General features: G+C 32.8%; 1 long non-coding RNA gene across 1 annotated transcript in view; it reads right to left on the reverse strand.

Annotated features, from left to right (window-relative positions):
- Window positions 1-24,155, reverse strand: part of LOC135970599 (uncharacterized) — a 110,452-nt gene extending 86,297 nt beyond the window's left edge. The window contains exon 1 of the long non-coding RNA XR_012434449.1: window positions 24,076-24,155. This is a non-coding gene — a long non-coding RNA (uncharacterized lncRNA). The remainder of the gene's footprint in view (window positions 1-24,075) is intronic.
- Window positions 24,156-26,498: the final 2,343 nt, after the last annotated feature.

Raw genomic sequence — 26,498 nt, forward strand, 5'->3', positions numbered from 1 at the left:
ATGAGCCACTTGAAATATCAAACTGTAGCAATGAAATACAATAGAAAAAGGAAGTAACTTCTTTCTTGTTTGTTTGTTTGGTTTTTTTTTTTTTCTTTAAATCTCCTATTGAACAGAAAAAGTTGCTTTGATAAATGAGCTATACTTCAGAGATCTTCAACTTAAAGAATACATTTCAACATATTAAAACCTCACTGCAACAGAAATTTATTTTGATTTAGGCAGTAGCCCTAAGCAATCTATAATGCAAAGTTCATAGGCAAAAAAATAAAAATCCTTTCTCATCAGATGAAGAATTTTGGTAAATTCAAAGAAAGTGCATTTGAATTATTCATAAGGAAAGACAATTTTTTTTTTTTTTTCTAAATCAACCTTTAATTGAAAACCTTGGTTTACCGGGAAGTTAAACTATGTTGTTATTGCCAGCATTTCAATTGGATCCACTTACTGGTGTACTGAGACACTGATCCTATTGGTCCTCGGGAGGTTTGGTTGGCAAGTTTGCACTCAGTCTCTGAGCATCTCCCAAATTTTACCTCAGAGAGGCAATTGTTGTTGTTTTCTTTACTATTATTTCTTTTGTATTATATTGTTTACTTAACTCTTCCCAACTAGTAAATATACTAGATAGAGGCAGAGATTTTTGTTCCTTACTAAGCTCTAAATTTCTAAAACAGTGCCTGATGTAGGCACTCAGTAAATATTTGTTGAACAATAAATGAATGGATGAGAATTTGGAGAAACTCTCACCCAGCTTCTATATAGAACTAGTTCTTATTTCTAAGATTACATCAAACTTCCAGTAGAAAAAAAAAAAAATTGCATCATCACATATACTCGATGATTCCATTTGTCTTTCTTTGGCCCTGTACTATTGCTCCATCTTTTTGAAAAGACACATCAATGTCTGTCCCTTATATAGGTATGTGGGTGAAAACTAGCCAAGTTTTCTCATAAGTAATTTTGAGGGTTACAAAAGAAGAGGCATTACAGTAAACTGGTGATAAATGTGGACTCTAGCAGTAGACTTTCTAGGTACAGATGCTGAATAGATTAATTACTAGCACTGTGAACCTGAGCATTTACTTAAAATTTATGTACTTTAGTTTACTCGTGTGCAAAATAGAATAAAAATATAACTACCTCATTGAATTGTTGTAATAATTAAATTAACCTGTTAAGGATTTAGAATATTCTACTCCCGCCGGGCACGGTGGCTCACGCCTGTAATCCCAGCACCTTGGGAGGCCGAGGCGGGCGGATCACGAGGTCAGGAGATTGAGACCATCCTGGCTAACACAGCGAAACCCCGTCTCTACTAAAAATACAAAAAATTAGCCGGGCGTGGTGGCAGGCGCCTGTATTCCCAGCTACTCGGGAGGCTGAGGCAGAGAATGGTGTGAACCCAGGAGGCGGAGCTTGCAGTGAGCCAAGATTGCACCACTGCACTCGGAAAAAAAAAATAATAATATTCTACTCCCTACCCCCATGAGATCAATTCCTTAGCTCCCACAGATGACTGAGAACATAAATGTTTGTCTTTCTAAACTTCACTAATTTCACTTAATGACCTCCAGTTCTAGCCATGTTGCTGCAAATGAAAGGATATTCATCTAATATTGAATAGCATAGTGGGGTGACTATAGTTAACGACAATGCATTTTACATATTAAAATAGCTTGAAGAGCGGAGTTAACATGTTCCCAGCCCATAGAAGTGATACATAAGGTGATGGACATCCTAAGTACCTTCACTCAATCATTAACACTTCCTAAACATATGACAAAATATTTTATGTACCCCAAATATATATAAATATTATGGATCAATAAGCCAAAAATCACTCTTATGAGAACAAATTCATTATTGCAAGAACCCAGTCTATCTTGAGACTTTTAATGACCCAGTAATCTCATAAAGGCCCTATCTCTTAACACTAATATAATGGCAATTAATTTCCCCTTTAGTTTTGGTGGGGAAAACTACATTCAAACCATAGCAGACTGTTAGATATTTATTAAGGACTCTAAAAATAGTAAGAGCTTGTATTTCTAAAATTCACATTTGCATCAAATTCAGTATCTTTACATCTTCTTAGAAAGGTATGTTTAGTACAGTATGAAATTAGACTTTTTTGTAAAAATTATGGTCCTTTATTAATATTTTTATCTTTGTTTTGCAGAAGTTACAATTTTTCTTGAAAAATATATAAAATTTGATGCATAAATTTTTTTATGTGAAGTTGTATAGAAAGGCAAATTTTAAAAGAATATCACACATTATACACACACGCACACACACCCTTCTGACACACACAAAGAATGGAAAAAGCTATAGGGAAAGAAATAGTTGTTAAGATGCCTAATCCTAGGAAATGTTATCCATATTTTTTCTAATTGTTTTTTTTATGATAAAAAATTGTGATTAAAAATTCTTTGTGTGTAAAAATCAAAAGCCTAATCTTTAAAAACAGTTTAATCATACTGTGCGTCTTACAACAAAGGACCTGGATTGTATTTTTCATGGCTAATTAAATATATTTAATCGTTTATTTTTCTTTCTTAAATTGGCCATTTCAACTTAACAACCGAATGGCCACTGAGTAGATATCAAAAGCAATAGATATTTTGGAGGTGTTTAAAATTTGGAAAAAAAAAAAAGAAAGAAAAAAAAGTACAAATGAATACAATGTATTACCATTAACCACTGAAAATAGGACAAATTATTTCTAGTTAGCAGTTGTAAATGACACAAGGCAGCACGATGATCACCTGTTTTCAAAGGGTCAGACCCTTTCTTTGTAGCTCTGCATCCCCAGATACATATGTGCTGTATTGAAGCATAAGTTAGCATATCAATCTACAGTGTCATTTGCCTAGAGATATCTCCTTGTTCAGGGTACTGGCACTGGTTGGACAGAGTGATGTACAAGCTGATTTTCTTTTGGCAAGTCTCAGTTATCTCTCTCCCAATGCTGTGATGCATGTGTAATTTTTATTGTGGTTTAGTTGATTGCCTTGAAATTGTTTTTCATCTCATGTAAATTTGCAAATGTCTATGTGTGATTGGTGTTCACAGTTGAAAGAACGTAAATTGTTCCTATTTTACACAGGTGATATAAGAGCATATTTTTCTAAGTTCTTTCGGAAAAAAGGCAATCAAGGGCTGAAAATCAAATAATAGTAATTTATCTGTTGTAGGAGTGGCTGTTACTGTGGTCTAAAATACGCATTCCATTTTTTGTTCTTTTGCCACAACAAAACCAATATTCATTAGGTCAAATGATATTTAACATATTCACTATTCTTATCACATTTTACAATTTTCTTTAGCAGGTAGGTGTTATTTTGTCAAACCTAAACATATAAATTTAACAGACACTCACATAATCATTCTAATTCAGAGAAGGTAAGGCTGACTTTGTAAGAAGCTAAAATTACAGATCATTTTAAAGAAATATTTTCAGTCCAGAGAAAAATATTTAACATACTGCATTATCTTGGAATGTAGACAAGATTGTAGAAGCTTCTAGTTTACCTAACTAACCTATAGCATTTCACATTCATGAAGAATTTTACTAAGGCAGGAATAGATTTAACTCAATTTTCCCAGGCCATTCTTCTCAATGCAAATATTTCAGAATTAGCATAGAAACATTCATGTTCCACTTTTGCAGTCCCTCATTCGCATCCTACAGAGTACATAGGAAAGTTTCTAGAACTTTTGTGTTAGTAATAACCTGTACCTATATGTTATCATGCACGTGTTACCCTGATTAATAGTCATTTCCAGTGTTTACTTGTTGGGTTAAGATGTGATACATGCAGATTATGTAATATTTTTAGAAAAGATACATTATATTCAAATATGTTTTGGAACACTTTGGATTAAAAGAGGGAAACAGATTTGAAAGCTTTAACAAACACACTAGTGCTTTAATGCATATACATAAACAATTTATACTGAGCCTATACATATTTTGAATTTTAGGTAATCAGCATGCCCATATTCTTATCAACATGAATTTATTACAAATATAAAATGAGGGACATCTGAAGGTATACATGTTTAGATAGCAAATGGTTATAAAGGCCGGAGACAATTTATTGATCAGACACAGTAGGTATGGCACTTAGGCATCGTGAAAATTTTATAGGTCTATGATATTTTTAAATTTTAATCTATTTTAGAAACCAAAGAAAAAATAAGTATAACAATGAATAATGATTAATGTAAAATAGTGAACACAGCCTGGATAATATTACATATATTTCACATATAAATATGTATATAAATATAATATATAAATATTTTATAGGAAATATACATATTTATATATGAAAATACTTTATATAACATATAAGCATATCAATATAAACATATATTTACATAAAATATAAATATATTTATATGTTTTATGTTTTATACACAGAGATAGAGCACAAGGGTCCCAAAAAAGTTATTATGCTGCCCTGATAAACACATGCAGACCTTATGATAAAGGCCGCTCTTGTAGGTTCATTCCCATTCTTGTGCTTGTATATTATGGTTCCATCACTCATGTACACTGCATACAAATGATCATACTAAACTTATTTCTCATTTTTCTCTATATTATTAATAGTACTTTAAATGAAGTTCTTGCAAACACTAAGGAATATCATCTGTGGCCCTTGTAATCAACCACAGAATGATCCACCTGCTGTCTCTGGCCAGAGGAGCCTGAACAGAGGAAGCACAGACTTTTGTTTCTTTCTACATTGGTCTGCAACTTGTTTTGACTTCGTTCTTTTGCTCTTGTATTTGTCCGTTTGTTTTCCTGTTTTGTTTTATTCAATGGTAAATATTCACTTTCCTCTGAAGAGGCTTGCAAAATGATCACATATGCTTTTCTGCATTAGGATTGTTCAGGTATGATGATGCTACTCGACACTTAGGGAGTCATTTCAATTTTAGAACTCTTTATAAACATTAATAACAACTAACCAACTGTGATCCAAGAAGGTGCATAACCAGGGATAAGTTGGTACTCCATCATTTCTAGTATATGCTCCTGTCATTGTAAACCTTCTTTAACATAAAAGAAAAGAACCAATCACTGAGACATAATTAATAAATTTTATTTGTGCTGATTTTGCTTTATTTTATTCTCTTCTGTGCTTTAATGGGGCAATATTTTATACTAACATTAAACTGCTCCTGCAAGAAAGCACTCAGTAGCATTGATCTTGAGAACCTTATTAATATGTTCCATAGAGTAACACATGTGCTGTGGCTGCTCTTATTTCTTTTATAGAGTACAGGAGCATATGACATATAAGCATGAATTAACCACCTGAAAACATCATGAACTAATCTTTCCAAAATAATTAACAGCATACTGGTGTGATTTACAGTGGGCAAGCTGATAGTGAATAAGGAATAGTTTAATCATATAGATATTTATGTAGACTGGTACATTAACACTCCAATTTATAATACATATATTATTGCAAATTGCTATCATTATAAATATGTAATAATTATACTTTAAAGAATTTTCACATTACCTTTTTGCCTCTTTCATTTTTTATTTTATTTATTTTTGTTATTTTAGTTTAAGTTATAGGGTACATGTGCAAAACATGCAGGTTTGTTACATATGTATACATGTGCCATGTTGCTGCACCCATTAACTCGTCATTTACATTAGGTACATCTCCTAATGCTATCCCTCCCCAATCCTCCCACCCCACGACAGGCCCCGGTGTGTGCTGTTCCCCCTTCCTGTGTCCAAATGTTCTCATTGTTCAATTCCCACCTATGAGTGAGAACATGTGGTGTTTGTTTGTTTGTTTGTTTGTTTTTTTCGGTCCTTGTGATACTTTGTTAGGAATGACGGTTTCCAGTTTCATCCATGTGCCTACAAAGGACATGAACTCATCCTTTTTTATGGCTGCATAGTATTCCATGGTGTATATGTGCCACATTTTCTTAATCCAGTCTATCACTGATGGACATTTGGGTTGGTTCCAAGTCTTTGCTATTGTGAATAGTGCCATAATAAACATACATGTGCATTTGTTTTTACAGGAGCATGATTTATAATCCTTTGGGTATATACCCAGTAATGGGATGGCTGAGTCAAATGAGCTTTCTAGTGCTAGATAATCGAGGAGTCGCCAAACTGTCTTCCACAATGGTTGAACCAGTTTACAGTCCCACCAACAGTATAAAAGTGTTCCTATTTCTCCACATCCTCTCCAGCACCTGTTGTTTCCTGACTTTTTAATGACAGCTATTCTGACTGGTGTGAGATGGTATCTCATTGTGGTTTTGATTTACATTTCTCTGATGGCCAGTGATGATGAGCATTTTTTCATGTGTCTGTTGGCTGTATGCATGTCGTCTTTTGAGAAGTGTCTGTTCATATCTTTTGCCCACTTTTTGATGGAGTTGTTGTTATTGTTGTTTTTTCCTGTAAATCTGAGTTCTTTGTAGGTTCTGGATATTAGCCCTTTCTCAGATAAGTAGATTGCAAAAATTTTCTCCTATTGTGTAGGTTGCCTGTTCACTCTGATGGTAGTTTCCTTTGCTGTGCAGAAGCTCTTCAGTTTAATTAGATCCCATTTGTCAATTTTGGCTTTTGTTGCCATTGCTTTTGCTGTTTTAGACATGAAGTCCTTGCCCATACCTATGTCCTCAATGGTGTTGCCTAGGTTTTCTTCTAGGGTTTTTATGGTTTTAGGTCTAACATTTAACTCTCTAATCCATCTTGAATTAATTTTTGTATAAGGTGTAAGGAAGGGATCCAGTTTCAGCTTTCTACATATGGCTAGCCAGTTTTCCCAGCACTATTTATTAATACGGAATCCTTTCCCCATTTCTTGTTTTTGTCAGGTTTGTCAAAGATCAGATGGTTGTAGATATGTGGTGTTGTTTCTGAGGCTTCCGTTCTGTTCCATTGGTCTATATCTCTGTTTTGGTACCAGTACCGTGCTGTTTGGTTACTGTAGCCTTGTAATATAGTTTGAAGTCAGGTGGCATGATGCTTCCAGCTTTGTTCTTTTGGCTTAGGATTGACTTGGCAATACAGGCTCTTTTTTGGTTCCGTATGAAATTTAAAGTAGTTTTTTTGTTTGTTTGTTTGTTTCTAATTCTGTGAAGAAACTCATTGGAAGCTTGATGGGGATGGCATTGAATCTATAAATTACCTTGGGCAGTATGGCCATTTTCACGATATTGGTTCTTCCTATCCATGAGCATGCAATATTCTTCCATTTGTTTGTGTCCACTTATTTTATTGAGCAGTGGTTTGTAGTTCTCCTTGAAGAGGTCCTTCACATCCCTTGTAAGTTGGATTCCTAGGTATTTTATTCTCTTTGAAGCAATTGTGAAAGGGAGTTCACTCATGATTTGGCTCTCTGTTTGTCTGTTATTGGTGTATAAGAATGCTAATGACTTTTGCACATTGATTTTGTATCCTGAGACTTTGCTGAAGTTGCTTATCAGCTTCAGGAGATTTTGGGGTGAGATGATGGGGTTTTCTAAATATACAATCATGTCATCTGAAAACAGGGACAATTTGACTTCCTCTTTTCCTAATTGAATACTATTTATTTACTTCTCCTGCCTGATTTCCTGGCCAGAACTTCCAACACAACGTTGAATATGAGTGGTTTAACACCCCACTGTCAACATTAGACAGATTAATGAGACAGAAAGTTGAAAAGAATATCTAGGAATTGAACTCAGCTCTGCACCAAGCAGACCTAATAGACATCTACAGAACTCTCCACCCCAAATCAACAGACTATGCATTCTTCTCAGTACCACATCACACTTATTCCAAAATTGACCACATAGTTGGAAGTAAAGCACTCCTCAGCAAATGTAACAGAACAGAAATTATAACAAACTGTCTCTCAGACCACAGTGCAATCAAACTAGAACTCAGGATTAAGAAACTCAATCAAAACTGCTCCACTACATGGAAACTGAACAACCTGTTCCTGAGTGACTACTGGGTACATAAAGAAATGAAGGCAGAAATAAAGATGTTCTTTGAAACCAATGAGAACAAAGACACAACATACCAGAATCTCTGGGACACATTTAAAGCAGTGTGTAGAGGGAAATTTATAGCACTAAATGCCCACAAGGGAAAACAGGAAAGGTCTAAAATTGACACCCTAACATCACAATTAAAAGAACTAGGGAAGCAAGAGCAAACACATTCAAAAGCTAGCAGAAGGCAAGAAATAACTAAGATCAAAGCAGAACTGAAGGAGATAGAGACACAAATAACCCATCAAAAAATCAATCCAGGAGCTGGTTTTGTGAAAGATCGACAAAATGGATAGACCACTAGCAAGACTAATAAAGAAGAAAAGAGAGGAAAATCAAGTAGACATAATAAAAAAATGATAAAGGGGATATCATTACCGATCCCACAGAAATAAAAACTACCATCAGGGAATACTATGAACACCTCTACGCAAATAAACTAGAAAATCTAGAAGAAATGGATAAATTCCTGGACACATATACCCTCCCAAGATTAAACCAGGAAGAAGGTGAATCCCTGAATAGACCAATAACAGTCTCTTAAATTGAGGCAATATTTAATAGCCTACCAACTAAAAAAAGTCCAAGACCAATGGATTCACAGCCGAATTCTACCAGAGGTACAAGGAGGAGCTGGTACCATGCCTTCTGAAACTATTCCAAACAATAGAAAAAGAGGGACTCCTCCCTAACTGATTTTGAGGCCAGCATCATCCTGATACCAAAGCCTGGTGGTGAAACAACAAAAGAGGAGAATTTTAGACCAATATCCCTGATGAACATCGATGCAAAAATCCTCAATAAAATACTGGAAAACTGAATTCAGCAGCACATCAAAAAGCTTATCCACCATGATCAAGTGGGCTTCATCCCTGGGATGCAAGGCTGGTTCAACATACGTAAATCAATAAATGTAATCCAGCATATAAACAGAACCAAAGACAAAAACCACATGATTATCTCAATAGATGCAAAAAAGGCCTTTGACAAAATTCAACAGCCTTTCATGCTAAAAGGGCTGTTAAATTTTGGTATTGATGGGACGTATCTCAAAATCATAAGAGCTATTTATGACAAACCCACAGCCAATATCATACTGACTGTGCAGAAACTGGAAGCATTCCCTTTGAAAACTGGCACAAGACAGGGATGGCCTTTTTGCCTCTTTCTTAAGCACATGTTATATTGCTTACAACTTTTCGAGGGATATGCATTATAAAAAAAATTTTAAAACTGTAACTACATAATTAAGATAGAGGCATTCATAGAAGCTATGTTAATTTCATGTGGTAACCTTTACAAATTACACAATTTTGTGGCTTAAAACAGCACAGATTCCTTGTTTTACAGTTCTGCAGCTCAGAAAATTAAAATAGGTCTCACTGGGCTAGTCATGATACTGGCAAGGCTGCATTCCCTCTGAAGCACCTAAGAAACAATTTGTTTTCTTGCCTCTTCCATCGTCTAGAAGCTGTCCCCATTCCTTGGCTCCTGGCCCTCTTCCTTCATCTTTTTTTTTTTTTTTTTTTTTTTTTGCCAGCGATAAAGGATCAGGTTTTCACATTGCATCACTCTTATTTCTTCCCTGCCTTCCTCTTCCACTTTTAAAGACCCTTGTGATTACATTGGGACCTGCCAGATAATTCAGAATAATATCTGTCTTTTAAAGTCAGCTGATTAGAACATTAATTCCATCTGTAACCTTAATTCTCCTTTGCTGTGTACATTCATGCACATTCACAAGTTCTGAGGATTAAGATATAAATATCTTTGGAGGTGATTATCCTGGCTACCACTGAGACGTATTGTAAAATATTTTCCCTGGAAAATTTAATGCTACCCTGAATCTCAATTAAGCATGTATTTTGAATAGAAGATTTCCTTGCATTTTGTTTATAACACAAACCTGTTTTTAAGGATATAAGACTACTTTCGGCCGGGTGTGGTGGCTCAAGCCTGTAATCCCAGCACTTTGGGAAGCCGACAGGGGCGGATCACGAGGTCAGGAGGTCGAGACCATCCTGGCTAACAAGGTGAAACCCCGTCTCTACTAAAAAAATACAAACAAACAAACAAACAAAAAACAAACAAACAAAAAAAACCCAAAAAACAAAAAGCAAAACTAGCCGGGAGAGGTGGCGGGCGCCTGTAGTCCCAGCTACTCGTGAGGCTGAGGCAGAAGAATGGTGTAAACTCAGGAGGCGGAACTTGCAGTGAGCCGAGATCGCGCCACTGCACTCCAGCCTGGGAGACAGAGCGAGACTCCGTCTCAAAAAAAAAAAAAAAAAAAAAAAAAAAAAAGGATATGACTACTTTTAACGCTAAAATTTCAAGCATTGTATTCATAAGTATTTTATATTTCCATTACATTTTACAGTTTATATACTGACAGTCTCATTATTAACATTTTTTTCCTAGTCAAGACCATTATCTTCCAACTGAACTGAGAACAGAAGAAAGAAATTTATAGAGCTAGGTTAATGTGAATTGAGGAACCTGTAAAATATTTGATATACCTTACATTGTGTTTCTAATAAGATCAATATGAGTATATATACTTTATTCACTTTTCACTATGATTTCTTTTCAGAATAGCAAAAGCATTTATTTTAAAAAGAGTCTTGAAAGCAAATTTGAATATAATTTTACATGAAAGTTCAATGTAATAGTCATCAGTTACGAAGGAATGCTACTCTAATGTCTTAGGAAAAGCCATTATTTTATACAGGGACATTGAAATTGGAAGAAAAAACATAGTTTAATTAGTTGCAAGTTACTTTAATTTCAAGTGAATCTCAAAGGCAAAAATTAATTTGGGAAAAATTAGCACTATTTTTATATGAATATACCAATTCTCATAGATTTTCAGAGTAAATGGTAGCCATAATTACCAAACTTTTTCTCAAGTTTGAATGAAACTCTTTCTCAATAGACATGTCTCTCAGTTGATAAAGGAGAGTTTGTTTTTTCTTGGAAACTAAATTATTTTTGATACTTATTACTCAGTCCTCACAGTTTGAGCAGTTGCATTTATTTAACTTGCTTAACTGACAACACTGTATAAAATACATAGCAAACACAAAATAATAACTGAATAAGCTCTGATTCTCAAATAGAGAGAACTGAACACTGCATGAAGTAGTTGGAATTATTCATATTCTCACAAGGAATACCTGCCACTCTGGCTGTAATATTTTCTTTCCCATTCTATGTCTATAAGATGACATGTTGACATAAGTTTGACTTCCTAAAATCAGTTGAGGCTAGAATATGTTGGGAAAAAAAAATGTGTGCTATTTTAATACTTGATGTTACAAAACTAAGAAGAAATCTAGAAGTTGTTATATTAACTTCTATTCTTAGATATCCCACCCTGAGTAATCTATTTCTGATGGCTTTTTCTCTTGTTTGAAGGTCTTAAAATTTACTCAAAATATAAAACCCGAAAACTAAGAAATCACATAAGTTCTATTTGTAAATTGAATATTGAATAAATGTTGTGTGTGCCTAGAATAAATTTGGTACAATTTAAACTATAAAGAATGTGTTTAAATAACACTTTAAAAGATTAAGTTTCATGTGGCCAGACTGCTTCTGTCTAGACTTGAGTATACAACCCCAAATAGTGCCTGTGTTCCCAGCCTATTGGAATCTGCCCAACCCTTGAGGCAGTAATAGTGAACGCTGTTACTATGGCTGCTAAGACAGTTTCTCATTGCAGCAATATAAAAAAGGGGGTCTACTTGCCTCAGCATATTTTCCGTTTAAACAAAATCTGTTTATTTATGGGAGAAATATATCAAATATTGTCAAGGACAATGGTATGTCAAAATTAAAAGTCTCGTGGTATCAACTAACACTTCCATTTAAATGTATTCAAAATGCTGTGATGTTATGGTGACTTTTTACACTTGTCACCTTAACCTAAGAGGCAACACTGTTCTGAGGCACAGTCTTTTAAATGAGATAAATGCTTTCCATGAATTGTAATGTTTTAAAGTAGATAGTTATGTTTTTGAATTTGAAATGATCCATAATTCTTAGTGAATTCTATCACCTCATTTCCAAAGTACTTTTATTTCCACCATTGCATTCTGTATTTCTCACTCATGTGTTATATAACTGAGCAAACATCAATCCTCAAAGTAAGGAACTGTACTAAATAGGCTTATTGACAAATTTGTAGTTACCAGTAACCCAGGAGTAGTTTAAAACCAATAGACTCCGACACCCTCTATTATCCCACTTATCTCATTACCATTGCACTAGACCTCTACATGCCTATAATTTTTGTCCAGATATCCTACATCAAGAGGAAGTATTGACTTGTGATTTTTTCATATGAAATGTAATATTTCCTATATCTTCACTCTCACAAATTGACAAGAGCACAAAACATTTTCTTAAAGAACATTAAATTCTCATTCCCATCTTCAATTTTTGTTAAGGTAAAATTCTCTCAAATAATTTCAGGAAGAAAGGTATCTAATATATCTCTAATAATCAGTTAAAATGTTAGCTAATAGATAATATCTAAGACAGATGGTCTATTTAATTTCCTATCTACAATATCAGAAAGCAAGTTAGTATTATATCTATGTTTCTAGTTCGGGAATTGTAGGGAACTAATACGTGAAGAGAAGTAATTTGTAAAGTGCTTTGCAATTAAACAACTAACTTCTGACAAGAGTCATGGAGGTGGAGATTAAGTATTCATTTTTAAAGATGAGAATGTCAATATTGAGTGTATATCATGGACTTGGTAAAACTAGGACTTGTACTTTAAATTCTTATTTTCTATGTAACGTTTAAATACAATTATGTAATAAAACCAAGAACATACTATTAATAGTAGCCAGGTAACAATCAACTAGCCATTACTAAAATCCATTGCTTAAGACAATTGTTTTTCCCTGATGAACTGTGCCCAAAATACAGTGCCATTCTCCTAAGAGAAAACAAAAAATAACTAATACATAGCCTAAAAGTATAACAGAACCTGGCACTCATGTCATAGTCTTCATGGCTTCTTTGAAATTAAAGTAAGGTAGGTTACATGCTGGAAATAGCCAAGAAAAATTACGGTACTTTATTTATAGTGGTAATTCTACCATTGGTTGCAACATTTTGTGTTTGGAATGAATTGATTAAACTCCACTGATCCATATTTTCAAATCTGTAGAGCAAATGTGATGCAATAGATGTTTTCTAAATGTCTTTCAGCTCAGCTCTCTAAAATTGGATGCTGCTCTGAAATTAAGATTTCAGAGCTGGTGGCAATGGCTGCCGTAGATATTTCTGAATATGTGAGTCTGAGTGTTCTGAGTGTGAAGTCTACTTACATAAATTCAGTCAACACTTTTATTGAAAAAGTTCCAGTTTGGTGTGGGACATGATGTCACGAAGTTGTTGTACTCTACTCTCTAGTCTTCATAAGGCACATAAGAAATATATCAAAATGATTTATAAGTTATCTAGAATCTAAAACATAGAGACTTAATATTTTAGTGGATCTGTGTGTATCTTTATTCATGATAAAAATGAAATGTTATATCTATATAACATTTGAAATTACAAGCAATTCACATCATGCATATATATAGTTTGTCTTTCTTTTTTACATACAATATATATGAAAATTTTCCACTTCAAATTTATTTTTATTACATACTAGTACAAAATATTTTATTGTACCTATGCATCTATCCAAAATAAACATTCCATAATTTCTGACATTTAATTTTTCTTTTTTTCTACTTTAAATAGTGTTGTGCCAGACATTAGTGTTTTCATATCTTTATCCAAACGTTTTATCATGTTTTAATAATACATTTCCTAGAAATGGGGGAGATTTTACTGATAAGTCAAAATATATAAACTTATTTGAGGTTTTAAATTTATGAAGCCAAATTGCTTTCCAGGTTTTTAGACTACCCCCCCTCCCCCAGAGACTCAGTAACAAAACCTTTACCAGCATTAGGTGTTATTTTTCTTAATTGTTTTTAAATTCAGTTTTAAAAATATATGTTATTATTTTATATTTGAATCTGTATTTGGAATTAGAATGTTTATTTTTATGATGCATTAGCCTTTTGTTGATTTTTTTTAAATTTAAAATCAGGATTTATATATTTGTTTTCAGGTTTGTGGCTGTTTATTTGTTTGAATCATGCTGTGGTTTGAATGTTCATTTTTTCCAAAACTCTTGTCGAAACTTAATTGCCATTTTGATGGTATTGGGAGAAGGGACTTTTAAAAGTTGGCTAGGTCATGAGGTCCTGACTCTCATGAATAGATTAATGCTGTTATCATTTTCATGGATGCAAATTTGACCCCTCTTGCTCTCTCTCCTACTCTTTGCCTTTCTGCCATGTGATGACTTCTGCCATGTTATGACACAGCAAGAAGACTCTAAACAAATGCTGGCCCCTTGATCCTGGAGTTCCCAGCCTCCAGAACTAAGAGCCTACATATTTCTGCTCCTTATAAATTACCTAGTCTGTGGTATTCTGTTATAGCACCGCAAACAGATTAAGACACATAATGATGTTTTATGTGACTTTATCAATTTATTTAAAGTCGTTCATAACATATTCTGAAAGTATTTATAACTAAACCTAAACTAAGGACAAGTCAGTGCAACAGAAGACTATGAATTTACTTTAGTCAAATGATATAATTATGTTCCATGGAATTCCTATTCCATTGAGATATTGATCAGCAGAAGTATTTCTTGAACTGCAGTATAGACACACTGTATTTCAGCTTAAAATGTTTGTTTGGGGAGCAGCATGAGGTAATAGTGCAGTCATTGCTTGAGAAAATTTTATTTCACTCATTGATTATGGAAGAAAATACTAACTACACTTTTTTTCCCCTAATCTTTCCCTAATCCTAATTTCCCTAAATTTTTTTCAGTATCTCCATATATATGACACACTTGCTTCAAGAGAATCAAAAATAGAAAATATAAAATACTAAGTGGGTAGAAAGTATAATAAAATCAGTACATTTATAACAGTTTCAAAGCATTTAAAATTAGAAGAAAAAATATTAAACAAGAAATATGTCACAACTGGAAAACACAAACGCAAAATTTGATGAAGTATTTAAGGAAGAAGGATACGAGTGGGGAAAATACTGTATTTCCAAATAAATTTTTTAGTACTATAAGATATGTATTTTCACTTTTATAACATGATCAAAATTCCATATAAAATTTAAAGAAGATCCTTTAGAAACTCAAAATAACTCTGAAATCGTATTTGGATTTATAAATAGGAATATATACTTTAAAAATGTTGGTGAAATTTGTGGTGTCTTACCCTTTGTACGTTTTTTAAAAGGGACTCAGCAAAGCTTAAAAAGTTTAAGTGAGACCTTTTGACAGATGAAAAATGCAACCAATTGAGACATGAGAAACACGTTAAGAATGACAATATATGGCATTATACGAAATCATTTAATAAATGTTCAGGTAATAACTCATTATATGAAAAAATAGCGTCCTTTATTTCTCAACATTTAAAAATTAAATTTTAAAAGTTGAAATTTTAAACATGAATGCAAATAAATAAAGAACAGAATAGAGGCTGGTCGCAGTGCCGTATGCTTGTAATCCGAGCAGTTTTCAAGGCCACGGCAGGAAGATTGCTTGAGCTCAGGAGTTTGAGACGAGCATGGGCAACATGACAAAATCCTGTCTCTACAAAAAAACTCAAAAAATTAGCCAGGCGTGGTTGTGTGTGCCTGTAGTCCCAGCTACTTAAGAGGCTGAGGTGGGAGGATCACTTGAGCCAGAGAGGTCAAGACTGCCCTGAGCCAAGATTGTGCCACTGCACTCTAGCCTGGGTGATAGAGTGAGACCTTGTCTCAAAAAACAAAACAAAACAAAACAAAAACCCAGAATGATTAATTATCTTGTTTGAGACTTATCCAATTCCTTATGAAGTATAAAAGTAAACAGAACAGACTGATATAATTCACTATATAAAATTATTTATCTACTACAAAAAAAGTTAAACAAAATTGAGACTAATGGATTTGTGAGGGTTAACATTTAAATTATTATTGAGTGTGTGTTTTAATAATATTGTATATGTCAAGGAAATACAAAACATGTCAAGGAAATAAGTCATGAAAAGTATGCTAAATGCAGCAACATGGAAATACTAAACATCTAGTATTTGGAGAAATGTTTGCATTATTATGATGTAAAACCATAAAAACCATTAAGAAAAAATACTATATTTACTAACAATGTGCACAGGATTAAAAAACCAAACTTTTGGCCAGGCGCGGTGGCTCAGGCGTGTAATCCCAGCACTTTGGGAGGCCGAGGCGGGTGGATCACGAGGTCAGGAGATCAAGACCATCCTGGCTAACACGGTGAAACCCTGTCTCTACCGAAAATATAAAAAATTAGCCGGGCGTTGTGGTGGGCGCCTGTAGTCCCAGCTACTCGGGAGGCTGAGGCTGGAGAATGGCCTGAACCCGGGTTGTGGAGCTTGCAGTGAGCCGAGATGGAGCCACTGCACTCTAGCCTGGGCGAGAGAGCGAGACTCCGTCTCAAAAAAAAAAAAAAAAAAACAAACAAAAACAAAAACAAACAATGATAGCAAAAAAAACTTTTAAAAGCTTTAAAATTGGCCTGGAAAAATATAAAGAGTTAAATAAAGTTTCGTTAATAGCCTATTTGTGTTCAAAATTTAAAAATAAGTTTCGTTCTCTTTACTTCAGTCAAAATTAGACAAAGTTGTTATGGTCAACTGTCTCAGGCTGGTGCATGAGTAGTAAAGGAATATACCTGAGACAGTAACAAGTTTAGAAAGACAGATTTATTAGAAAAAAAGGGAACAGTACATTGCAAAGGAGCAACAGGCAAGACAGCAGAAAGAAGGCTCTCTGCTGTCTGCAAAGAGGCAGGAGCTGGGGGGAAATTTTTTTTTTTTTTTTTTTTTTTTTTTTTTTTTTTTTTTTTTTTTTTGAGACGGAGTCTCGCTCTGTCACCCAGGCTGGAGTGCGGTGGCCGGATCTCAGCTCACTGCAAGCTCCGCCTCCCGGGTTCACGCCATTCTCCTGCCTCAGCCTCCGGAGTAGCTGGAAATTTTATAAGGTCATGCTGTTTAGTATGAATGCTTGTAGACAGGATGCTTGGGTACATGTGAGCTGGTGAGCTCAGGGCCTGTGACAGGATACTTGGGTGCCAGTGAGCTGTTTGCAGTTGACCCCATTTCTTGAAACACTCACTCCCATCTACCCATGTTTCTGTTTCTGCAAGCTAAGACTGTTTGTCAATTTTATTTTAACCCCTTAGTGCTCCACAAAAGTGAAAGGGACTAACAAACTCAAATTTAATTCTGCGAATGATCTGTGGAGGAAAAAAGTCATTCTCATGCATGATGTGTTGTTGCTGGTGCGATGCATTGCTAAAACGTCTCTGGAAGGCAATTTTACAATGAGTAACATCAAGTAACATAGGTACATGTTTTAAACTCACTAATGACTCTTCATGAAAGTGACTCCAAATAATCATATGATTAATAAAAACAGACACTGCTGTATGTGGATTATGTATAAAATTTGCCAATATGAAATAATTTATTGATCATTTGTCCATTTAGAGAAACTGGTTAAAGCCATCTCTGAATGCAATTCAGACTTAAAATAATTATGTATATGTATGTGAGAGTATATGTACCTATATGCACATACATACATACTGAATTGGAAAGAGAACAAACTTGTTTAAAAAAGACAGATATAAAAGAATATATATAGCATAATAATATAGCTAAACACATGTACACACTACAAACAATCATGAAATATAGTAAAAGACTCAACTGCTATGATAAACACTTAATAATAAAATAGAATTTTTCTTCTGACACATTAGAAAGATAATGACATAATGCCCATTTTATTCCAGAGGGTATATGCCATGCGCTATTTCTCAAATTGCAAATGGATGAATCATTGCAAATTATTTCTAGTGGCCAATTTGATAATTTACGTTGAAGTCCTTGAAATGTGATTGCTTTTTGACCTGCTTAAATTACTTCTTGACGTTTTTATTCTAATGAAATCTTGGCAGACAAATTAGTAGTCAGTAAAGATTTTTGAATATAGTCTTGTTTATAAAAAGTTCTGAAAGCACTCAAAATATTAAATCGAAAATTGCAAATTCTCTTAGTTAATTGAAATACTCACAAATGTAATATTATGTTTATACAGGCATTAAGACACTTTTTAAAGTAAGTAATGATTTGGAAAACACTTAAATTATCATAGCGCCAAGTTAAAAACCAGAATACAAAGGTATATGATAATGATGTGAACTGACATATGAAAAACATATACCTAAAAATTCCATTATTTTAGAATTATGAAGGATTTTAATTTTCTTAAAATTTATATGTTCTAGTTATTTATAATTAGCATGCATTTTATTAAAATTTAATGCAAATAATTTCAAATGATGTTACCTACCATTTGGGTAAGCTTTCAAATTTTACAAAATAATTGCAAAATTATATAATCATTTAATTCTCAAAATCTTTGCATTTGAAATTACTATCTCTAATTTATAGATAAGGAACTGAAATCTGGATTGTTGAAAATACTTCCTCACTTTTCACATAGACTTTAAGTGGTCTTAAATCCTAGGATTTTATGTGGACAATGAATGGAAGTTAATATAGACAAGTAAGGCTTTTAAGTAAAAAGTATATAGAAAGTTGTTATTTCAATATAGTTTACTATTTTAATATTTTTTTGAAATAAAATGTCGTTATATAAAAGTTAAATTATAACAAGTTTTTATTGTGAGTCTTTACTCTTCAATAAATCATCTTGCTATTTCTGTGTCAATTTCTAATTTTCATCTGGGAAGTCAACATACATTTTCTAGCTAGTCATTTTTTTCTTTTCTGAAAAGCATTCCAAGGGACCAGAGTTCCTTCCTGACTTCTACATTGCTCTACAATGTTGGTTTTAAGTATACATTTAGCTATGCATAACAAGGGTAACTGATGAAGAGTAGAATTTTAGTTTCCAGAAACTGAGAGGATCAGGAAATGGCAAGATCTTGGTCAAGGGATAAAAAGTTTTAGTTATGTAAGAGAAATAATTTCTGGAAATCTAATGTACAGCAATGTGAATATAGTTAACAATTCTGTGTTGTGGACTTAGAATGTCCTGAGAAAATAGATCGTAAGTGCTCTCACCACACACACACACACACGCTCTCTCTTTGTGAGGTGAAGAATATGTTAATTATCTTGATTGTGGCAATTATTCCACAATGTATTACATGTATCAAAACATCAAGGCATATATGAAATATATGCAATTTTTATTTGTTAATGATACCGCAATAAAGATTTGAGGGAAAAATAAACATCTCATTGGCATTTTGGTAAAAAGCAAAACTAAGCATACCTATGCCTTGTGTGTAAGTTAGTAAGTTCTACAAAGGTTATGGTTCTTGTATATTCATTGAGTCAGTTAAGTTTGTTGATTTTATTAGAATTTTTATCACACAAAACTTTTGACTCAGTGTCATTCACCATTATTGATATTATTTCATCATGATCTATGATCTCAAGTCCACTTGTTAAAATCTTCACCTTCATATATAAACTTACACTTAAGGATCTTATACCTGTTTATTCATATTTGTTCCTCATTTATAAAACCAGGAAATTATTCCTAAAGCATTATGACCTAAAGCACTTATGATCACAAACAATGCTCTTTTCTCATTCTTTATTTTTCTTCATTTTAATTTTTTGAGAGCACCATTTATTACACCATTTTAATTTTTTGAGAGCACCATTTATTTATTTATAGTAAGGTTTTCCCATCTCTTCATTCTCATACCACTCAAACCATATGCTTTGCTCAAATAATCTTTTCTTGTGCTTCTTCTCTGTCTTCATTATTTACCTTGGATATCATGCATAGTTTGTAACTTTAACTATGACTGATATAGTATCTAAAAGTTGTTACTATAGCCTAAGCACATCTTCTATGCTTACCTTACTATTATATTTCCAAATGTCGGAAAACTGTTTCCAGTTGAACATTCTACCAATGCTTCAAACTCAGTAGGTCCAAATTCAATGAATGATATTATCTTACCTTAAAACATCTTTTCCTTTTCTTGCTCTACTATTTTTGTTTGTGATAAAACCATCTTCACAGTTTCTCTAACTGTATTACCCTTTCCAGATATCCCAATGGTACTGTTACAAAAAATGAAAGAGCTCTTTCATTAAAACCTTTTGAATTTCAGTGTGTGACATGTTTGGGCTGGCTTTTGTGAAATGAATGAAACTACATAAGGAGTAACTTTAGAGACAGGTTATTTGTATCTGTATCTATGAACAAAAAATAGTCTTAGTTTTTTTTTTTATTTTTATTTTTATTTTTTTTTTGAGACAGAGTCTCGCTCTGTCGCCCAGGCTGGAGTGCAGTGGCGCGATCTCGGCTCACTGCAAGCTCCGCCTCCCGGGTTCACGCCATTCTCCTGCCTCAGCCTCCCGAGTAGCTGGGACTACAGGCGCCCACAACCGCGCCCGGCTAATTTTTTGTATTTTTAGTAGAGACGGGGTTTCACCGTGGTCTCGATCTCCTGACCTTGTGATCCGCCCGCCTCGGCCTCCCAAAGTGCTGGGATTACAGGCGTGAGCCACCGCGCCCGGCCAAAATAGTCTTAGTTTAAGAAAAAATAGATGTCATATTTTTACATGGGTGAATATTTGAACTTTTTAACAGCTGCCAAAACTTCTGTTAATATTTAGTTGCAATAGGAGTTAAATGTGGTATGTATTATATTATAATACATACAAGTGTAATTTCTTTTAAAAATTTCCAGTGCTCATCTTTTTATACTTAGTGCTTCACTTAGATGATTTGCAACAATTTATGTATCAGTCAAGCATAGAGAATGTGGAATAAAAAATGCTTGCTAACATGAATATCAGTTATTTTTTCTGGTTTTAAAATTCATTGTCAGATGAAACTTTAGAAGATCGAATTATCTTATAAAATCTTTTAAGATATTTTGTTGGTATTATTCACGAACTTTTTCCAACTAGTGTTGAAATATTGATTGACTTTAAATTATCATAAATCATCAGTGATTGGCTTAAGCAAATGGAGGGGACTCTATTCTGGTAAAGAGTTTTGGAATTTGTAGAATGTTAAAATCTAATGGCAATTTCATTTTTTGAAGGTGGACAGAGAAATTATAAATATTTTTGAAATTTGTATTTAAAAATCATTGCTATAAAGTGATGTGTCTTGTGCTTAGTTTAATGGAAAAAATGAGAAATATTTGTGGACAATGATGAGCAATGGAAAGTTCTAGGCCATATTTACAGCCATATAAATGTAATGTGGAGTGTGTTTTATATAAAATTATGTTCCTTTTCACAGTCTTTTTTTCTACATAAGAAAGTGGTCATTATAACCTGTGTAAACTGATGTAGATTTACCATCTGTTTGGTTTGTGGGTGAAGTTTGCTTTAAAAATTATCCAAACTGTGTCCCTTTTATAGCATTTTTTTTCTTGTAGCTTTTATTATTTTGTATCATGTGGGTTGGTGTGTCCTATTTCTCATATTATTCCATCTTTATGAAGTCAGCATCCATATGTTATCTTTAAGAAAAAAGCTATATATACATTGTAATTACTCAAGCATACACCTAAGGGTATGTATGAAATTTTAGTAAAAATCTTTTATTCTGTCAATGTAATTGTAGCATATTTATTTAAGATTTAGCCTTACTATGCAACTAAATTTCACGTAACTCTAATCTATTACTTTAGTTTCAAGGTAATCAATTCCAGAATGTGCTATAACAATTTTCTTCACACAACATAATTACATCTATATATACATATATTGTATCATAGAAGATTAAGCTGTATGTCAGATGATTTGCCAATGTTAAATCTGTTGGCAGCATTCAGTAATGTCTTTTTTAATAAAATAAAAAGAAAAATGATAAGCTTAATAATTTATATTCTAATGGAAATGAAAAATTGTTATATAATCCCATCATTGACTTCTTTTTATGATTGCTTAAAATAGGTTTTCATGTAAAAGTTGTACTTCAAAAGATATATTTTTTAATAAATGTAAAACCAACATTAGATGTCAGGGAAAAATTATTGGTGTTCGATAATACATATTATTTTTTGTAATACTTGGTTTGGCAAGTCCCCATTCTATTTTGATTTATATTTTATTCTTCTGATTTATATTTTAGAGAGGTTAGTAGTTTTACAGTGAAGTAGCAAGAAGTTCTCTCTGTCTCATTCACTCCTGCTAAATATTTTACAGTCTACAGAACGTGATCTATAAACCATCATCATTTTCAGGAAGCATGTTCCAAAAGAACTACAGACATGAAAAACCACTGAAGTTTAATATTTTTATAGCATAACAAACAGTAAGGCTATCACAGCCCCACAGTAATTTAAGATGGGATGAGGTTATCTATTGCAACTTTTAGGCCAACATGATGGAATCTGCTGCCGGAATCCAGACAAGCTAATTAATCTCTTCTTTATTATCTTCTTGATAAAGCTGTACACTCTAAAGTAGGAAATTTCAATTTAAATTCATATTTCTTGTATAAAGCTCTAAGTTTTTTTTTTCTCCAGGCTTTAGGGCTCACATTGCTTTCTGAAACAGTGCAACACAAATTTGATCCCTTGACCACATTGGGTTCTTTCATGTTCTGATAATACATTGCAAACATACTATGTCTTCTGTGTTTTAAAGACAGAGCTCAAGATATTATTCTCTTCTTATCTAAGATCAACATCAAAATACTCTCAATAAGTATTATTTGACATGATATTAATATAGACCTCTCAAGACCATGTTATCAAAATGTTTTCTAAATTTCCTAAATAAGTTTGCAAGGACCAAAATTGGAAACAGTATTCATATGCGGTCTGATTTGCAGGGTTGACAGCAGAGATTTAGTCTTCTTCGTACTAAAGAGTGAGTTAGTGACAAACCTCAGGGATCCAAATTATTGGTTATCATTTTCTTAAAATGTTGTGACTGTAGTCAATCAATTCAATCACTGTTAACAAAATACAAATCTGTTTTATGTCCTTATAAACTGTTCAGCTATGTCCTCCTTCCTGTTTTCTAGTTGAATAGCTGATTGCCATAGTAGAAATATAAAACAATGAATTTTTAATATAAATTTGGGACACGTTTTACATTTAAGAAAAACATTAACATCATCTATGTTCAACAAATTAAACATATATATGTAAATATATTCTTTGAATTTATATTCCTTCTTCAGGTAGCAGAATGGCCAATATCATAGGCTTTGGGAACCTGCATATGCTACTCGTTAGCATTCTTATTGGTATATGTATGCCCTTCTGTCATAATTTCACTCGAGAAAGAAATTTAGATGATGTTTGCATGGCATATTTTCTGTATCAGATGACTTTCAAGTAGGATTTCCAAGGTACTAATATACTTAAAAGGCTAAGGTTAGACAAAGATTTTCTGTAACTCAATTTATCTTCTATGAAATCATAGACTGATTTATCCTATGATTATTTTAATCAAAAGTATAAAGTTTCATAAAAATAAATTATCAACTCAATTGTGATATTAAGGAATAATTCAATGAGTATTGCAGTTTTCTATAAGAATGAGACTCTGCATTAAATTCAGTTTTCCATTGTTCTTCATCTAAAATTTATGCCAAGAAGGTAAATTAAGTTTGGAGTTTTGGGAAATTTCCATGATCATTTATTTTCCTAATATGACACTATCACATACTTTCTAAATTAGTAAAATTCTGTTAACTCATAATACTCATGGTATATAACACTTGGTAAAAAGTTAAAACAACTGTTTTTAATTAAATAAAATACAACAAAAATTATATTGAATAATTTTCTTCTCAGTTCTTAAAAACACTTTCAGTCTGTATACAATTACGGAGTCTCAAGAAACATTAAAAAATACATATTTTTACCTTGATCTGGTAGAATTTATCAGCTTTACGTTTCCTGTAGAATGAACAATGCATATAGAAATGAGGTCAAATGATCCTGTGAGCGGTGTTTGCTTGGTACGGTGGGTGGCAGAGTTTTGATTGTTTTTTCTTGGTGTGAACTGTTTTCATCAGCAGTTCCATTTTAGCACCAGAAACAACCTCGCACAACTGAAAAAATATACTTCAGTGTTGGGCTCTTACCACATATATACAAATATACATCTGGCATTTTTGGTCTTACATTTGAAATACTTTGTTTCTGTTTAACTTCATAAGTATGAATAGCATAGTAGATTTTGTGACATAAAAGTTGAAATGTAAGCATTGAAGTTAAGCAAAGGTTTAGCCTCTGAAGAAGATCCACAATTAATACAAGAATTACTGTCTTGCATGGATATCATGGGGATTATTTAATGTGTTGCCTGTTCACAGTGAATGACTATAGTTTATGTATTTTCCTGGAAAGAGAAATAATATAAATTGTAAGGGTAATTAGAAGTCATGTAAGACCCAATAATTAGGAAATCAGTAATATCTCAACAGTGTTTTCAAGAAACTGATTTTGTTTGGATTGCTAATTCTATACATGCTTTCCTAAAGCTGCCTATAACTATTTCAAATTCAAGTAACAGATATTTAGTGACACTGCCTTGTAACTTATGCAGGCTATGCAGCTTCCATTCAGTTTTTAATTAGAATTATGAGTAAATTATTCAGTGTCTGTTGGAGTTGCCTAGAGGAGAGAAAGTAGTTGAAGGTTTCATAAGTCAAGGGAGAGAGTTGCCACTTAAAATATAAAATTATTGAGAAAAATATGGTGGAAACTGTTATCATTTGGATATTATTGTGTCTTACAAATAATTTCTCATTGTTGTTATTGGATACTCAAAGGTTTCTATATAACTTTAAAAATAAGTGAGAAAATTTATGATTATTTTTGTTATTAATTTTTCATCTTAGATGTCATTGATTTCTATTGCCTTGGTCCTTAGTAGTAATTCAATTATTAATGCATTAGTATTTGGCTGATGTATTAAAATGTAACTGTGCTTCCGCAGTTTTCCAGTATTTTTATAATATTTAAGTAAGATGAAATAAGCTACTTTTAGTATTTATGCTATTGAAACTATTTTTGGCTTAGACATTTTGGAAACCTTGTACGAATAAGTTTAGTAGTTATTTTCTGACCTTTTAAGTTGACAGATTCCAGTTCATTAAACTGGCCTATTTCCAGAAATTGTAATAAATTCTTTGAAATGGAAATCACCCCTTAGAATCATAGGATGTCAACATAGCTAGAGCATTTGGCCATGCTTTCATTTTAATTCCCACTTTAGTATGTCTTTTTGTGGTCCAAGAAAATGGTTTATAGTGTAATATATTTGCCTAAAAAATGTCAGTTTATTTGAAATCAACCTCTGTTTTCTATCTGACAAAAAACTCCATGTACCTTTCATTTCAGGGATGTTCTTTTCATTCTCTCTTTTTCTCCTCTGTATGTGTTTGCGTGTGTGTGTATATATGTGTATGTGTGTATGTGTGTTCTAAAACCTGTAAAAATCCATCATCTTCACCATGGAGTTCTTTGGTAATTGACTTATTTAGCTGTTCTCTAAATTGAGTCACTCAGGAAAGTGTCCCTATAATTATTTTGTAGCACCATCATTACCTTATCACAAAAATAGTTCTTGGAGGTGAAAGGAAGTTTCCAATTTTTAGAAGATTGCACTACAATAATCTGTGCTTATTCTCTTCTGTTTTATTGCATACAATTCAAGGCAATACACATTAAAATTTTTGTTTTCAGTGCTAGGGCTTAGTGTGTTTCATTGAATCTCTTCTCAATATGTACAGTCCAAAGGAAGTTGTTCCAACTGTTTAGTGTAACAATTTAGTAAAACATCCTTAAAAGTGTTACATATATTAGAAAGAGCTTAAGTGTACTCAAAATTTGAAAATCATTATAGAATGTAAAATTATTTAGCATAACTTTGGATACTGTAGTTAGGTAGAAGTCAATATATATAGACTTGCTCTCACCCAAAATCAAATCTTGCCTTTAAAAGTTTCCACACATTCTTATGTTTAATTTTTTATATTTAAATAATTGTTTTAACACTTGAAAAAAGTATCATAATTGAAAAAGCATGTGTTGTATTGGCTGATTTATTTGGCTTTATGTGGAAAATGGAATATCCAAGGAAATTACAGGTCATACTGTATTTTCTGATATCTCTTATTAAAATGTAAACATTTAAAAATAGAACATAATACATATATTTTTATTTTTATTTTTAAACATTTTAGATAGAGCAACTAAATATTCAAACTATCAGTGCCACAAATTAAATTATCAAATTTGTTTGCGTTATCTTGCACAATTATGTATAGTTTAGGTGTGA

The sequence above is a fragment of the Macaca fascicularis genome, chromosome 4, assembly GCF_037993035.2.
Source record: "Macaca fascicularis isolate 582-1 chromosome 4, T2T-MFA8v1.1".
In the NCBI taxonomy this organism is placed as follows: domain Eukaryota; kingdom Metazoa; phylum Chordata; class Mammalia; order Primates; family Cercopithecidae; genus Macaca; species Macaca fascicularis.